Source organism: Gobio gobio (genome assembly GCF_949357685.1).
Source record: "Gobio gobio genome assembly, chromosome: 2".
Lineage (NCBI taxonomy): Eukaryota > Metazoa > Chordata > Actinopteri > Cypriniformes > Gobionidae > Gobio > Gobio gobio.
Genome location: NC_137098.1, coordinates 8,634,816 through 8,653,677, shown reverse-complemented (window position 1 = coordinate 8,653,677; position 18,862 = coordinate 8,634,816). Strand labels below are relative to the sequence as shown.

The window sequence follows — 18,862 nt, the reverse complement described above, 5'->3', positions numbered from 1 at the left end:
CTTCACAGTGTGGGTAGGGTTTAGGGTAGCCTGGCTCTGCCCTCCTACGTACTTCCGGTCAATTTTCATTTTCCTTCAGTGCTCCGTCTGGGACTGCTGTATATGCTTAGGTTTTCTCCCGAACAATATTTTACCGGTCCAATCAGCGAACAGAGGGAGTGGCTGAGAGCGATGACGTTGATGTCGTGCGCTAGTTTGAGTTGTAGTTCAGTAATGGCGGCGGTGAAAGATGCGAGTGTGTGGCACCGCTGACGAATGCCCAGAAGTTAAAGCCGGAGTGTGGCGAGGTAGACGAGCGAGCGAGCGAGATCGGTGTGCGTGATTGAGAATGAGACACACTGGTCTCAAGTCCTCTCATGAGGGAGCACGGAGGGATATAAGGACGAGTGACACCGGTGAAGGACGAGAGAGGACCAGGCCTGGATTTTAAGTTGTGTTTTGTTATGTATGTGCACGGCAGTCGTCCGTGAGGGACTGCCGCTTTTACTTTCATTTTGTGTTTATTATTTGATTAAAAGTTGTTAAACATTCGCCGGTTCCCACCTCCTTCTTCCCTGAACAAACGAACTCCCGTTACACGGAGCAAGAACAATCACTGCTGAGTTTTGTTGTTGGCTCGCTCCATTAGTGGTGAAGGAGTTGGCTGAAGCCGTCCTTCTCCCACCACCCTCGAAAAAAACCCAGGCTGAATTACCGACTGCTTTTGACAAACACCAAGTTCGTGTGTTAATGTGATTGCTCTCCGAATCCACATCTCTGAGTTTTCAAGAATATATCACTTCAAAATTCACTGTTTATATCCTTTTTGACCACTGCAGAGCACCGTGCGGTTGCGTGCGCTGTAATTTGGATGCATTTCTAGACTTGTATTTCTTTAAATGCTGGCAAGTGTTTATAAGAGCGAAATATTTCATCACCGAGCATATGACCGAGCAGATTCAATCACAGGCTCGTTCTTACGTACTAGAGCACGTACGCACATGCGCACACTTCAAAAATGGTGTTTTAAACCTCTTGACAATCTAAAAGACATAAATTACATTTGTATGTATTCTAAATAAAAGATATAGGTTGTACTGACTGTCAGCTTGCTTATTTTGCTCAAGGTAAGGATTTATTAAAGGGTTAGTTCACCCAAAAATGAAAATTTGCCCATAATTTACTCACCCTCAAGTCATCCTAGGTGTATATGACATTCTTCTTTCAGACGAATAAAATCAGAGTTATATTACAAAAGTCCAGGCTAATCCAAGCATTAGAATTGGATTTATAGTTGCTCTGTTTTTGAAGTCCATAAAAAGTGCATCTGTCCGTCAAATAACTGCTCCACGCGGCTCTGGGGTGTTAATAAAGGCCTTCTGAAGCGAATGGATGCGTTTGTGTAAGAAAAATATCCATATTTAAAACTTTATCAAGTAAACTTTCGGCCGACCGCCTTCCCTGTTCAATTTATGGAAAAATTGTTGAAAGTTCCCCTGCCGATCGAAAGACTAACGCGACCAGGTCCGCTCGTCATGACGTCACGTACGCATCTTGAGTTTCACTTTCAACATTCAACACTTTTCCACGGATGGCGGTCGGCCGAAAGTTTTCTTGATAAAGTTTTAAATATGAACATTTTTCTTACACAAACGCATCGATTCGCTTCAGAAGGCCTTTATTAACACCCCAGAGCCGCGTGGAGCAGTTATTTGATGGACAGATGCACTTTTTATGGACTTCAAAAACAGAGCAACTATTAATCCAATTCTAATGCTAGGATTAGCCTGGAATTTTGTAATATACCTCAGATTTTATTGGTCTGAAAGAAGAATGTCATATACACCTAGGATGACTTGAGGGTGAGTAAATTATGGGCAAATTTTCATTTTTGGGTAAACTATCCCTTTAAGTCCACATGTCATGCAAATAAGAAACTACGCTTCTAACCACAGGTCGAGAGCCGTTGTTCCAACCACTCAACTTTGCGATGCTGAAACGTTGGAACAATGGTTTCGGGAATTACTGACTCGTTGAACTATGTTGATAACGACGGAAGTTTTGGGAAACACACCCCTGTTTGACCTGACTTGACTGTTTGGGGACGCAATCGTGTTTAGACAGTTCTGGGAGGTAATTATACCGAACCACTTTGACAACAGACTTTGTTCAGGCATTTCAGAACCACTAAAACAACATTTTAGATGCTGTGCAACGAGATCAGTCTGCTAGTTGGTCCAGTTATGCCACCCCCCACATGATGCACGTCGAGAAATTGATTCGTTAAATGTATTTTCATCGTAGTTTATGCGCATGTTTTGTTATTCGATAAAACATTTATCACACTCAGTTCAGCGCATATATTTTTTGTATTGTAATAATATTTCACAATATTACTGTTTGATCAAATATATGCAGCCTTGGTGAGCATAAGAGACTTCTTTCAAACACACCTGTGCCTAGAGGGTCAGATTCAATATCAGCCTTGCTTTCACCTCTTAAACAATATCATAATGACCAGGGCTATTACAAAAATAAAAAAAAGCATAGTTTTGATATATGCATATTAGGATAATGAGATGGTAGGGCACTCTAAATGATTTCAGTGATCCATCGTCATACAGTGAGGCGAGACAGCAGGAGTCCTGCCGCCCGTTCTCCCGCTGAGCATGACACGTAGATGAATATTGCAGTGTAATCGAATCACCCTGATTATTTCCTGCTGGCTATGAGTCTATTTGTGAGCTTTCTCTCTCCCTCTGTGGTCAGTGAAGGCTCTCTTCTCACTGACTGGTTCTATTTTTAATTGACCTTTGACTGTCACCACTAAGAGCTCAACTCTTATAAATTTTGAGGAGGATGGAAGGCCATCTCAGTGGCAGGTCCCTCCGGGTCCCTGATGACCTCAGCGTTACCTCATGGCAAAAGCTCTGACGCGGCTGCATGAGAAAAGTGCACGTTCTGCCCCCCCTCCCTTCACCGCTTATGTAACACAGATACAGTGAGCCAGATTTGCTGAAAGTTTGGTTGCGTGAAAGAGGAAGTGGTTGCTATACAGTCACAGTAAAACATTTGAGCATCACCAAAAACCTGCCATGAACAGCATCTAATTGGAGAGACTGGATTTCTTCATCCTTTTGGTGCAAACTGTATTATCAGCATAACAATTTAAGTAAAAAGTTGAATGAAAAAAAGTCACAAATTGTTGAAGAAAATGTTAAATGTGGTAACATAAATAATAGACTTTATTCAAATTAAAAAAGGTAACTCTTTAGTTTAGGGTACAATTCTCACTGTTGCTTATTAGTATGCATATTACTAGGATATTGTCTGTTTATTAGTACTTATAAAGCACATATTAATGCCTTTTTCTGCATGAACATATTCTACATCCCTTAATCCTACCCAATACCTAAACTAGCGGTAACGCTTTATTTTACAGTGTCCTTGTTACATATGTTACATGTACTTACCATAGTAATAACAGTAAATGATGCATAATTACATGCAACTAACCCTCAACCAAACTCTAATCCTACCCTAACCTTATAGTAAGTACATGTTCTTAATTAATATTACTCAGTACTTAAATATATTACACTGTAACAATGGCACCGTAAAATAAAGTGTAACCCAACTACCCTACTAACTATTAATAAGCAGTAATTAGGAGTATATTGAGGAAAAAGTCGTAGTTAACAGTTGGTTAATGGTGAGAATTTGACCCTAATCTAAAGCGTCAAAGAATGAACCTAAGGGGCCGTTTGCACAACACCGTTTTCAACTAAAAACTGAAAAGTTTGTGTTTTGGTCGTTTATTTACGCGACAACAGCGTTCTGGGGGCCTGAAAACACACTTTTGAAAACGATACGTTATCGTTGTAAACTACAAAAACGAATTTATGAAAACAGTGACGTCAAGCGCATGAGTATAATGTGTTCAGTCTATAGGCATGTAGTGTTTCTTTATAAAGGGACCTCGCCAACTACTGGCCTAGCAGCAGAATACAGCATTTTTATACGTTTTGTGGATCAGTGTGAATGGTACGCAAAAAATGTGAAGGAAAAAATGCAAACTTTTCCGTTTTTAGTGCATCATTGTCATGTAAACGTATAAATACAATGGGTCAAATCAACAAAACTAAATTTATCAGGTATAAAACACATTTTTCGGTGTACTTTTCGGTTTATTTTTTAGCTTTAATGACAGCAGCATGCAATCTGACATAAATGCCACAAGTTTGTGCAAAATCTGATGATGTTGTCCTGCATGGTTTAAGAATCATCCAAAGAGCAGCTTGAGCTTCAGTGGAAACAAGAACATCTGACCGTCTGAACTAGAGTCACATGATCAATATCCCAAACACACAAATATGCTTATTAGATTAGTGCCCTAGATATAGTGCAGAATCTAAAACTTTGTTTATGTCCATGTTTAAATTAGATGATGATTGAATGGCAGATTTTAACTGTGGTCTCAGACTTTTGAACCCCACTGTATACATGACCAGAATGCGTGTCAATTTCTACATCATAAAAGTGCACTTCAGGCCATCAGATTCCACATTTTAATACACTAAATAATGTCACACCTCCCAGGAAACCATGTTGTGTGCTTTAAAGTGCTTCTCTCTGGAAGTGTCAGCCGCAAGCTCTTGTCTCAAGAGAACAAATCAATCCATGCAAAGAAAAACTTGCTGAAACTCTACCTGATTGGCCAACAAGGATGAAAGATGCTCTCTCAACAGCACACTATTTCCTTCAAAGCCCTCTTTGTATTTGTGCTGTTTATATTTTTCCTCAAAGCTCCACAATCGTCAACGTCCTCTCTCTTTTCCTCTCCCTGACTTTTTTCCCTGCACCAGCCTCCCTGTGACTCCTGGGAGCTTTGACCATTTAAGGAGAAGCCTTCTCATGCTTCTCCGGGCTGCTACTGCCGTGCGTGTGTGTGTGCGCGCTCGCCGGTTTCTGCCTGATGCACCAATAAGCTGCAGCTGAAGAATGAGCCTGTCCTTCTCAGCCTGTATGTTTTGGACCTCTGCCTCTCTCTGAATTAGATTTAGTTCCTAAAATTTAATGGACGAGTAGGAAACTGGTTTGTCTTCAGCACCCTGTTAATGACAGTAATCTACATTCTTTCCCCTAATGGACACACACAAGTTTAACAAGAAGCATCTGAACTTCAGCAAAAACATGCCACTTCAGAGGAAGTGATGAAGATGTTATGTAACTATCTGAATATGCAAATACTGGGTGACATCTGCCTGGGTAAACCAGCAACACAATATATACGCTTCAGATGTTTAAACTTCCCACACAGCGTGTGAGTAATTTCCTTTCAAATCTTCTTGCACTTAAATATTTAAATTGGTAAGGCTTAAACTTTCGTGCTGATGCAATGCTGGCCCGTCAACTGTCCTGGGCGTCGTATGTTTGTTCAAGTGCATGTTCTCACAACATTGTATTGTTAGAATTCATAAAAAAATGTTACCGGCCAAATGGCGAATGGTTTCATATGCCGTAAACGTACATTTAAAATTTTTATTTAAATTTGCCGTCAATTTTAACATTTGCCGCTTGGCGAGTGTTAATTTTAGGCCCTGGTCATGGATATACATTTATGAATATACATTTTTCTAGCTATTCTCAAGCTCTATAATATTTAATTGTGTAGAAAATTGCTATTTTTGAGGGGTTTTTTTTGTTGAAATCCCAATAATTATTACCTAAACTACTACCCTAAAGAAATTAATTGGTATTAAAAATCTAAAACCCCTGAAGAACATTCAGTTATTCCCATGGCAATACTTTGGGGTTGCTAGGATTTCTGGGTGGTTGCTAATTTGTCCAAGTCAAAATAGGCCTGTATTATTTTGGTCCCTAGATAAGGCTCTGGCACTTTTTTTCAAAGGTTAGTTCCCCCAAAAATGAAAATGATCCCATAATGTTCTCACCCTCAAGCCATCCTAGGTGCTTCTTTCAGCCAAACACTATAAGAGTTATATTAAAAAACATCTAGGCTCTTCCACGCTTTATAATGGGAGTAAATGTTGTTTTTCTAAGCTCAAAAAAAGCATCCATCCATCCATCCATCATAAAAGTAATCCATATGACTCCAGGGGTTAATAAAGACCTTCTGAAGTGATGATAATAAAGGCCTTCTGAAGTGATGCATTTATGTAAGAAAAAGACCAATAAATAACTGTCTAAACTGTAATCACCAGCTTCCGGTAACGGCACAAGAGAGTCCAGTTCCAGCGTATGACGTAGGATTTAGGAGTAGCATAAGCTAAGGTGAGAGTAGACGCCACTCGTGGTTCAAACACAAAGGGCTGGGCAACAAACTCATGCTCCTCCGCAGTGTTGGGGGTAACGCATTACAAGTAACTTGAGTTACGTAATAATATTACTTTTTCCAAGTAACTAGTAAAGTAACGCATTACTTTTCAAAATTACAACAAAATATCTGTTACTTTTTCAAAAAAGTAACGCAAGTTACTTTTTCACATTAGTTTGACTGACAGCTCTCCTGCCCCCATGTTGAGAAAAATAAGTGCAGAGGCGTGTGTGTGAACATGATGGTTATTGTAGTTCCAGACTAAATGTGAGCATTTATTCATCTCACTTGCACAATAAAGATTCTGTACTCCTCAAAATTAATAAAATCAGTCAAATGCAAAATCAGAGTACTATGCAAACCTCCAATAATTAAATGTCAAATAAAACATCAATTTTTATGCATAATCTACCTTTATATTTAATTTACCAATGTCTTGCTGCTGACCTTTGATGATGAAAATTACTAGATTTTTTGTTTTTATTGGTAAAACTTTTTTCTCGTGTATACAGAGCTGAGCCCTCTACTATTCATGCGTGAATTTACATTTTTACCTCAGCCTGGGGCTTATTATTTCAATTTTGGTATGAAGAGGTCTTTATCGTTGCACAAAAATATAACTTTTTGTTATAAACAAAAACAAAAACAAGCCCAGCCCAGGTGAGAAAAAGTAACGCAAAAGTAACGTAACGCATTACTTTTCTTAAAAAGTAACTAAGTAACTCAATTAGTTACTTTTTAAGGGCGTAATGCAATATTGTAATGCATTACTTTTCAAAGTAACTATCCCCAACACTGCTCCTCCGTCATTTCTCTTCACAAATTCTCAATTTAGACTCTAATTCATGACCGGTGTTTTGTTCGTCAATATGTCACACGTTGGGTCAGAGGTCATTGTTCCGCTGCAACTAGACTCGCGTATGGCCGTTACCGGAAGCCAATGATTACAGTTATAAATATAGATATTTTTCTTACAAAAATGCATCACCTCAGAAGGCCTTTATTAACCCCCTGGAGCCTGGATTACTTTTATAATGAATGGATGTGCTTTTATTGGGCTTCAAAATCTAGAGTACCATTCACTCCCATTATAAAGCTTGGAAGAGCCAGGATATTTTTTTAATATAACTCAGATTGTGTTTGGCTGAAAGAAGAAAGTCATATACACCTCGGATGGCTTGAGGGTGAGTCAATTATGGGATGATTTAAATTTTTGGGTGAACTAACCCTTTAGCACACCTATCTTCAATAATCAGCATGATTTTAGGCAGCATTTTGGTATTATTTATCCACAGAACAAATGTGCGGAATGAGTTACACACCAAAGTTTAGCCTGTTAACTGTCACTGGCCCACCGGTGGGCCCATTTGCCACTGCATGTTTAAAACAATTAAATCCAATATTTATCCTGATCTAATGTTGACAAACTATATATCATTCGAAAGCTTACGAACTCAAGATTCATCCTGTGAAAACCGTTTTGAAATCGGATTTTGCTTTACCATGGAAACGGTACTCTAAATTCTTCTGGCGGCTCCTCCCCTAGTGGGCGTCGTCATGTTTCATATTACAACATTTATTTTAAAAACTTTATAATAAAAACCTTTTTTAATCTTGACAAAACACATATCGTCGGAAAGGTCTGAGTCTCATGGTTCTATATCTGCCCACTGTCTTGTGATATCTGGACAAAAATATATACATTTGTTACAGGAGATTGTGTTAAAAAAATCTATGGAATTTCAATGACACCCGGTGGCTATTTGTGGTACAGTGCCTAAACAAAATATCATGGGAACTTCAATTTTTGTGATATCAACTTTAAATTTGGAACACAAATTTGTTAGACATTTGGCTTTTATGTGATAGTAATTTTAGAGTATACAATTTTTGTAACATAAATATTTTACATAAAATATTTAGTACAGTACATTTGATTTACAGTGAATTTAAACTTTCATAACTTTTTCATACTTTCATTTTTTGAAGTGTTTTCACTTGCCATAATCTGCTGACTGTCTTCTTTAAAATGAGATCAAACTTATGTCTATATTCCAAAGCATTCTTGAATTGCAACCATTTAAGTTTGGATAGTGCATTTTCATGTATATTTTCAAAAGGGGGGGGGGGGGTGACAGTTAACAGGTTAACAAACAACCCCTGAGCCTAAACATTAGCAATATTAACAGTAAGGTTTACCTTAGCAAGCACAACTAATGACACAAAAAATACAAGTAATCTGCTGTGGAGATACTTCAAGATTTAACGTAAAACACCACCGTCAAAACCGAAAAGACAATAATGAAAAACAAACAAACAGTATGATTAATATAAAGAGCTTTTTTCTTTTTACCTTGTTGCTGTGGTCCTCCGCTCGCGTGCACAGAAGCAAACCACCTGTTTGAAAGCAGCAAGAGAGAGCCAGGCTTATTTGCAAGTCACGGGTCTGTCATGCAAATGCACAAGTGTTAAAATGCACATTAAATAGTCGACCATCTAACAGCATGACGCACCAAAGGAGGCGTAGCGCTTGATTGACAGCAGAGTTTTCAATACTTCTTTCAGCCTCTCTCTCTCCCTCCCACCCAGCCTCCATATCTAAGGGCAACAATAACCTGGCAACCATTTACATGAGGAGCTTGATCCTCTGGTTGAAAGCACTTGGCGAGGCACAGACTCATTGTTTCACTTCCTTTAGAAGCATGCATCAATTGGACAGCAGTTGTCGTAAAATGTTCAGTGATGCTCTACAAATAACGTGCTCAGAAATTAGGGTTTAGAATTCATTGCCTGGGTTAAAGGCAGATAATGGTAAAATCGAGCCCCTTCAAATGCGACATTAATCACTGACATCTCCACTTTTAGTGCTTCGGGAGAAGAAAACAAGCCGGCGGACATAAAGCAATGTTATTTATTGTGAGGATAAAATGATGAATGCTGTCTTTCATTCATTTCGCTGCTTGAATCTTTGACGTACAGCAATGAGATGAGAACCAGACAGAACTGATATGCTGACATTTCCTATTACAATGACTACAGCAATGAGCAGCACATGACAACTTTGCTTGTGCTGGTAACGCACAAATTGATCTAATTGTATAATGTCGCTTTGGATAAAGGGCCTGCGAAATGGATACACATCAATGTGCAGTTATTTATTACCTGACCAAGAAACTAAAACTAAAGACCTTGCAAAAAGAGGAACTTCATTAAAGATCACAAAACTTTTTTTTGAACCACACCGCCACAGCTAAACGCAAGACCAAATGCAAATGTCCTCCCAGAGGAACAGGCTTTCCTGTACGGTAAAATAATCTGGTAAATGTTTTGCATTGAGCCTCTCAGCTATAAAACTCGTGTTCAGTTCTGTGCGTGTGCTTTATGGCATGCTGCAACATTTGCAAGTTATAAAAGCACACAAACATCCTCTGAGAGAGTGAGCATAAAAAGTTCATGATGACACAATAAGATTGAAATATAATATTTAATAGATCGATAATCAAACATTTATTTTAAGCATGTTGTTCCAAACCTGTATTCATTTCTTTCTTGCGTGGAGTACAAAATGAGTTATCTTGAAAAATGTCATACAGGTTTAGAATTTCATTTTTGTTTTCATTGAAATGACCAAAAATGACACTAAAATATTGTTACAAATGTTCTTATGAATCTTCATTAAAGGCCCACTGAAGTGCCGTGAAACGCATTATTCAATGTGGTGACGTAATTTCCACTGAAACAAGAAGACAAGGGCAGGACAGATCAAACAGCTCCTCCCCCTTTTAAAAATAGCCAATAGCGTTTAGTCTATATCTGTCACAATCAAGTAGCAACCTCCCCCAGTTTCTCTTGAAACCAATACGGAAGTGACTTAAAGCTGCACTATGTAACATTTTTTCAGTAAAATATCCAAAAACAACTAGGCCAGTGTTATATATTTTGTTCAGTTGAGTACTTACAATATCCCAAATGTTTCCAACTATTTGTAAATCGTGAGAAATTGCTATTTTAACCAAGGAACCGGGACGTGTGAGGGAGTCGCCTGTTGATTGTGTCATATCTGCGTTACCCTCGGTTTCCGGTTTTATTCTGCGGAAACGCTTTCCTCTCACTGCAGTGTGTGACAAGTGTCATAGCAGCCGCCGAGCGAACGCACAGAGTAACGTCATAACTTAATTTTCAACACACTCAGATGTATCTCATATGATAAACAGAGCTGCGTTACCTCATACTCATGACCGGAAAAGCGGAAGTGGCGCCGGCGACTGTGGCATAATAAAAGTTCTGCTGCTCACAAGGTGTGCGTTGCGTTCATCTTATTAACAATCGCTCCAGCGGCCTTGCTCAGCTCCCACAACACTCAGTCCTGCTCTGCTTCATACTACAGTAACGTTAATAATCACATCAATGAACATATCCTGATTCTTTTCCACCGGATGTGAGGTGAAAACTACATGTCCCAAGATTCTGCGCTCAAACTCAAAACAAAACCGGCATCATCAAACTAGGCCTTTGTTTTGAATAGGCGACTTCTAGCGGAGGGAAAAGTTACATAGTGCACCTTTAAACTGCAATTCATCGACTGGCCACTAGGGACAGGCTCCAGAAGGGAGCAGAATCTCATTGAGCTCCATGTTAAAATGCCCAACTTTACAGCAGAATAAAACATGTTTACAGTCTGGTACAAATTGTGGTTTTGGTCTATACGGCTAATTTTGCCCTTCATGACAACTGTGAGGGGGTGAATTTTTTGTCAGTCGTTTACATTATATAAAGCATTAAAGTTCTGCATAATCAAGGGCGTGGCCACTTTGAGTGACAGGTGGATTGCCGTTTGTCTGCTGTCTGTTAGTCATCGCGTCATCTCAGCTCCGCCCACATCCCGCCTTTTTGCCCATTTTCAGTTATCCAGGAGTGACGCGCTGCCAAGATGGAAACGAATTTGCCCTTCAGAATCCTATGGGTGACGTCACGGACACTACGCCTAGGGCTGAAACGATTCATCGAGTTACTCGATTAACTCGATTACAAAAATTCCTCGAGGCAAAAATTCTGCCTCGAAGCCTCGTTAAATTCCTATGATGCGCACTATACGCGCAGGGATCTGATTCACACGGACCGCTGTTCAATGTTCAGGAAGCACACCATAGCGCGTGATACATTTTGAATTTAGTTTAGATTCTAGATGCCCAGAATCACTATAGTAACTGCATGTTTTACACAGTTTATGTAAGTTGATTACCGTTCTTATAGCTGCCACACACACACACACACACACACACACACGGCGCGCGCAAGCCCCGAAGCCAGATCGCTTTCCCTTTCGTCCTCATAAAGTTTGTCAAGTAAATGCGTTTAAAGGCCTGCCAGTTTGAACATTGAAGCGATTGTGCACTATTCAAAAACAACAATACGGAAAACTTATCCGTTCAGTGCTCAGATTTTTTCTGTGACACGGAGAGTTGAGCCGTGTCGCGTCTCTGACAACACGCGCGCCCTGAAGGCAGTCCTCTTTTCGCGTGAAGATTGCGCGCGGAGAGCAGCGCAGAAACGTAGTGTCAACGCCGCCCTGTGACTAAAGTAAAGTCACTAAAGTAGCTTAGAAACTCAACCATTATAGGCATACATTTGAATACCTTTGAAGTAATTACAAATCACAGCTTCATAATTAATAGAGACGGAATGAGTAATTCACACACACAATCACTCTCTCATTAATGCATCCAAATAAATGTAATGTAGGTCTACTACTGTGTTAATGTATCTGTATCTGATGTACAACAAACATAAATCTGCCCCACAGACATCAATAACTGCTGAAAGTTAACCGTTTCCTTCAAGTATTTTAAAATCACAAAGAAATGCACTTTTTGCATTTGTTGGAAAAATTCCAACTTTAATAGTAGAAAATCAGTAACACACACACACACACGCACCCTCCTCTCTCTCGCGCTAGTCAGACCAATCGTGGCAATGCATCACATATGCTTAAACTTTTATGTAGCCACGCAACAATAATTTCAGCATGCATTCACTGTATACACCGGGACGTGATGTTGTGACGCGATTTTTCGAATGGATGCTTCACCTAAAATGCACCGCAATGCAAGTGATGCAAGCCAAATGCAGTGCTATATTGAAAATGAATGTATGTATTCAGTACCAAATTGCAATGAAGCCTCACGCACACACACACACACACACACACACACACACACACACACACACACACACACACACACACACACACACACACACACACACACACACACACACACACACACACACACAGGTTGCTAGGTTACCATAGCAAATAGGCTCACCCAAGAAATGATATTTGTTAGTAGCCTAATGGTAAATGCTGCAGGTGTAGAAATCTGCATTAAAGATATTTACTTTGATGTCAGGGTTAGGGGTTAGATTGCAGCATTAAACCTGTTGTGCATATTAATAAATTAAATTGCTTTTCCTCTTCATTTTCGTTATGCATTATTTGTTTTGGTTGTTTAAAAACAGATTTTTTTATCCGATTAATCGATTAATCGATCGATTAAGTGCTAGATTAATCGATTACAAAAAGAATCAATAGCTGCAGCCCTAACTACGCCCATATTTTTTTATAGTCTATGTTGACAATACAGGGCATGCGTAGCAGGCAGACAGACAGACGAAGATGAATATAATTCAAATACGAAGTTCAATAAATCCACACAGGCAAGACTATCCATACCATATCCAAATGCACCTAACGTGAACATGACTGAACAGAGCACAAACACAAATGAGACTAATTAATATTTTGTGTTCTGTGCCGATCTGCGCCTATGATCCGCTCTGTGCTATCGTGTCTCTGGACTGTGCACTGTGGCGGTTCACGTGACACAAACGTAAAGCCAGACTTCATTCGCCCCAATGGAAAGCATATTTACACAGAATCTTTCTGAATCCTTCCCTATCCCTTTTATAGTGTGCACTATGTGCTAGTCTCCATTGTAGAGAATAGTAAATGTGTGAACAAGTGACCGATTTTAGCCACAGTCTGTTTATAATGTAGGGGGCGGAGCTTCAGATTCTAGAGAGCATTTGAATGGACAGAAAATCTCATGAGAAGCTGAAGTGCAGAGTGATGTCATCAAAATCATTGATCCATACTGGCGGAAGTGACAGGCTGTAAGTTTTGAATGCTTTTATCTTCTAAATGCAAATGTTGTCATTTGTTTTGGAGCACACTACTGTTACTGTTACTTAAGGTTACTGTAAGGTAATTAGCCTTAACAGTAAGGCTAACATATTCATACTAAAATACCAAAAACTTCAATTTTCCTATCATGGGGACTTTAAAGATTACAGAAAAAATGTATTACGGTTTTTATAAAAAATATTAAACAGCACAACATTATTTAATAATAAGAAATGTTTTTTGAGCAGCAAATCAGCATATGATTTCTGAAGATCATGTGACACTGAAAACTGGAGTAATAATGCTGAAAATTCAGCTTTATAACAGGAATAAATTACGGTTACGCTTTATTTTAAGGTGTCTTTGTTACAGTGTAATTATACATTTAAGTACTGAGTAATACTTACATGTACTTACTATAAGGTTAGGATTAAGGTTTATTTTGGTCTAGGGTCAGTTACATGTAATTATGAATAATGTATAGTTATTACTACAGTAACTACATGTAACGTGTAACAAGGACACTGTAAAATAAAATTATACCTAAATTACATTTTAAAATATATTACGATAGAAAACAGTTTGTTTAAATTGTAATATTTCACAATAGTACTGTTTTTACTGTCGTTTTAATCAAACAAATGCAGAAGAGACAAACTTTTAAACGGTAGTGTATACTTTTTAACGTCGAACCCCTGTTTACAATAACTCTTGACTTTTTATGCAGATTATTTTATGTAATTATGCTCATTTGCTGAGAGAGTGTGATTAAAGGGATAGTTCAACCAAAAATGAAAATTCTGTCCTAATTTACTCACCCTCAAGTTGTTCCAAACCTGTATAAGTTTCTTTGTTTTACTGGACACAAAAGAAGATATATTTTGAAGAATGTTTATAACAAAGCAGAGAGAGCAACCATTGACTACCATAGTATTTTTCAATGGTTGCTCTCTCTGCTTGGTTACAAACATTCATCCGCATATCTTCTTTTCTGTTCAGCAGAACAAAGAAACTCATACAGATTTGGAACAACTTTGAGGGTGAGTAAATTATGACAGAATTTTCATTTTTGGGTGAACTATCCCTTTAAGTGTATTGTTTTTGAAACACACTGCTTGCACATAATGTTATCTCCATGAAACAGTTATCAGCCATAAAACACAAAGCATGTGAGAGACTGCCAGACGGGCTGTGTGGTCAGACGAATTATAGCATATCTGTTTCACTTCTCTTTGGACTACTCATTTGATAAGCAAATGCAACGCATTTTGTCATCCACAAAACAAGCATAGAGAAAAAGGCTGGATACACACACACACTCACACAAACATCTGCTTTTGTTTAGCGAGCAAATAAGCACAGCAACTTGCTATTCCACAAACAGTCTACACTAATTAAACACGATTAAGGGCCTGCATCACATGTGTGAACTGAGAATCTGTATTTCCTTCGACTCTAAACAGCATCTGCACTTGGGCCAAAGCCACAGAGCTCCCAACAGACACAACAGGAAGGAGGTTACACCATGAGAGAACACACACATAAATCAGTTACATAAAAAAAACAGATGCATTGTGTACACTTAAATATATATACACGGATCAATAAAACTACTAATAACAATCCATAAAGTACCTGATAATGCTAATGGACTTATGTTTTTTTTCTGTTGACCTGTTGTGTTGCTTGTTCTTCTCTTTTTTAGACACCCTATGCTGTAACACCTTTTATATGCCTGCAAAAATGTAATAAAAACATTAACAAGATTATTAATACTTTCTTTATTTTTTTATTTTCAGTTTTCGACTTGCAGACAGGTTGACCAAATGGGATCTCGGAGCTGGTGTGAGTGAGTTGAGGCGGAGCTCATTTGCATATTCATGGATCCACTATATTAAATGCAGCAAGGGTTTATAGTTACATTCAAGCTATTGAATAAAAAAAAATTCACAGGCAAAAAATGTCATTTAAATATGTCATCTTGGTGATCAATTACGAGTTTTAAAGGTCCCATTCCGCATGATCCCATTGTTCAAACTTTAGTTAGTGTGTAATGTTGCTGTTAGAGCATAAATAATACCTGTAAAATTATAAAGCTCAAAGTTCAATGCCAAGCGAGATATTTTATTTAACAGAAGTTCCCTTTCAAAGCCTACAGCGAACGGCTGGCTTGGACTACATCCTGGTACTTCCTTCTTTAATTACGTCAGTAGAGCAGTAGAACAGACTAACCTCCGCCCACAAAGAAACGCGAAAAAGGGGGCGCGGTCTTGTTGCTGTCCCACGTGGGGAAGCGGACGTGTCGCGTGGAGAAAAGGAACTGTTGCGTTGAGTGTGTTTATCGCCATGTCATCGAGACGCTGTTATTTTCATTCAGGAGTCAAATCACCTTTGTTTGGCTTTCCCAGGGACGCTGTAGAGATTATTGAACGCATACATCTCTCCGTTAAGAGGCGTGACCTTTCCAACATGCGCTAAGCTGCTGTCGAATCACAACACAGGAACTGCTGGCACGTGCGCTAAGCTGCGGTCGAATTACAACACAGTAAGCGCTTGCACAATCAGAACTCGTTACGTATTTCTGAAGGAGGGACTTCATAGAAAGAGGAAATCACCAGCCGTTTTTAGGACAGTGAAAACAGCGGTACACAGATAAGTACATTGTGTGAAAAATACTGTGTTTTTTTACACGCGAAACATGAACACATGTTATATTGCACACTGTAAACACAATCAAAGCTTCAAAAAAACACGAAGAACGGGACCTTTAAGGGATAGAATTATAGGTAACACTTTAGAATAATGGTCCGTCATTAATCCCTAGAAGTCTGAGCCCTTTAGACGTTTTGACATGCTCGGACATTTGTGCTTTTTTCAGTTGCTTATAAACATATTAATGGCAAAAGTGTAGCTGGGCTAGGGCTGTACGATTAATCGAAACCGACATTCAGAACTCCTAACCGACCTATTTTTCCCATGTCCGTTATTTCGGTTTTCACGTGACTCCGCCCCGTCAGTCACATCAAGTGCAGTTTTTCAAGGCACACAGAGATGCAAGAGCAGTTATCTTTGTTTATAGGCAGAATCACTATAGTAACTGCATGTTTTACACAGTTTATACAGGTCTGTTAATTGCTGTTTTTATAGCCTACGCACTGACACACGCGCACGCACACACACACACAGTCGGCGTGTGCAAGCCCCGAAGCCAGATCGCTTTCACTTTCGTGCTCATAAAGTTTGTCAAGTACATGCGTTTAAAGGCTTGCCAGTTTGAACATTTAAAGCGATTGTGCACTATTCAAAAACAACAATACGGAAAACGTATCCGTTCAGTGCTCTGCTTTTTTCTGTGAGACAGAGAGCCAAGCCGTGTCGCGGCTCTGACAACGCGCGCGCCCTGAAGGCAGTCCTCTTTCACCTGCGTCCTCACAAAGCTTTGTCATCTGTATGTGGTTTAAGCCCTGCCAGTTTGAACATTAAAGCGAGTTTCGACCATCAGATGTGTATTATGTTGAACTAATGCCTGATATATTGTGACAAACGAGCACTCAGACAGAAGCTTGCACATCACGTGAAGATCGCGCGCAGAGAGCAGCGCAGAAACGCAGTGTCAACGCTGTCCTGTGACTAAAGTAAAGTCACTAAAGTAGCTTAGAAACTCAACCGTTAAAGGCATACATTTGAATACCTTTGAAGTCAGTACAAACCACAGTTTCATAATGAGTAGAGACGGTATGAGTAATTCACACACACAATCACTCTCTCATTAATGCATTCAAAATGTAATGTAGGCCTACTGTGCTAATTTATCTGTATCTGATGTACAACAAACAGAAATCTGCCCCATAGACAAAAACTGCTGAAAGTGAACCGTTTCCTTCAAGTGTTTTTAAAATCACAAAGAAATGTTGACATGAAAAAATGAGAATCAGCATTCTGAAAATTTCATTTTCAGAACAAAAATTCCACCTTTAATAGTAGAAAATATGTACAGTACAAACCTTATCAGTGAACTTACTCAAAAACCTTATGAAAGAAGAAAAAGAAGCAAAATAATCGTTCATTAATCGTAATCGAGGTAAAATGTAATGTTAATCAAGGTTTTTATTTTTGGTCAAATCGTTACAGCCCTAAGCTGGGCTACCATAATATCTAAGCAACATGTAAGTACATGCTTGTATTTTTGAGAGAATAATGTTTATGCATGGTTTTTGAAAAAAAAAAAATAATGTTTTAAAGTTAAGGCCTCAAAACACACAATAGATTTGTGTCCACAAGACTTTTGACTAATGGGTGTTGTTACCTAGAGTTCTAGCTTCAAACTGATGTGAGAATCATTGAGCCTACACAAATAATACACTGATTTAAAAAGACGCTTTTTCTTTACAAAGCCAGTATGCAAGGAGGTGTGAACGTCAATGAATAATGCAGGTTATCACACCTGAGAGGCAAAAGAACGCATAATGAGCTGCATAATGAGCTGCATAATGAATGAGCTTATGTGACTGAGAGGGAGCAACAGGAGTAAAGGAAATATATTCTTTTGTAGTTTATTTAGAATGTAGTCAACAAAGGCCTATTATATTTTAAATGATCAAAAGATTTGACTACAATGCAAAAGATACTCTTCTTATTTAGTATTTTTTCGTTTCCAGTCCAAATATTTAAAATTCTTAAATCAAGATTCATTTATAAGTAAAATTTTCTGGCGGAAAAAATCTAAATGAAGTGAGTTTTTGCTTAAAACAAGCTAAATTATCTGCCACAACAATTTATGATGTATTAAACCATAATTTATGATTTATTAAACCAATTCATTAAAACACAACAATTTATGAGATTAAAACCATGTTTTTACTCCAAACTTACTTTATATCACAAGTCAAATGTTTTAAATAACCTTAATAACCTACTTACAAAAGCTATGTCGAATAGCATTGCATTATAAATATAATCTGTTATGAAAACACCCAACATAGTATAAAGAATCAGCGCGACCGCCAACTCGAGGGGGTTAATAGGTAACTATGCAGGAAGTAATGCAGGACTAATGAGTAGTACTACATTAACACTTAAGCTACTACTATTAACTAATATAGAAACAAGCTTAACTAATCAGTAAGTAATATCGAATTTAGGAGATAGTACCTTGTTAAGTAATCAATACTTACTGAATGAGATTAGCCTTGTTAATAACTATCCCCTAACTGATAAATTATAAAGAACATTATTGTGTGTCTGAGACATAATCAGTCATCATTTTACTCTGAATAAATTCATAAAATGCATCAGTAATTACTCAAGTGTTACCTAATCACTATGCAGGAACTAATAGTGATTTGGACCATTATTTTAAAGTGAAA

The 18,862-nt window shown here is 38.4% G+C and overlaps 1 protein-coding gene across 4 annotated transcripts in view; it reads right to left on the bottom strand.

The window, feature by feature from the left end:
• mrvi1 (murine retrovirus integration site 1 homolog) overlaps positions 1–8,719 on the bottom strand; it is a 72,277-nt gene extending 63,558 nt beyond the window's left edge. The window contains exon 1 of one of the 4 annotated variants that reach the window (XM_079845273.1): positions 8,670–8,719. The gene's annotated coding sequence lies outside the window, so the exon portion shown is untranslated. Of the gene's footprint in view, positions 1–4,688; positions 4,840–8,669 lie in introns of those variants that run through there. The other 3 variants (XM_079845276.1, XM_079845274.1, XM_079845275.1) reach the window with 3 other exon arrangements.
• Between the last annotated feature and the right edge of the window lie 10,143 nt (positions 8,720–18,862).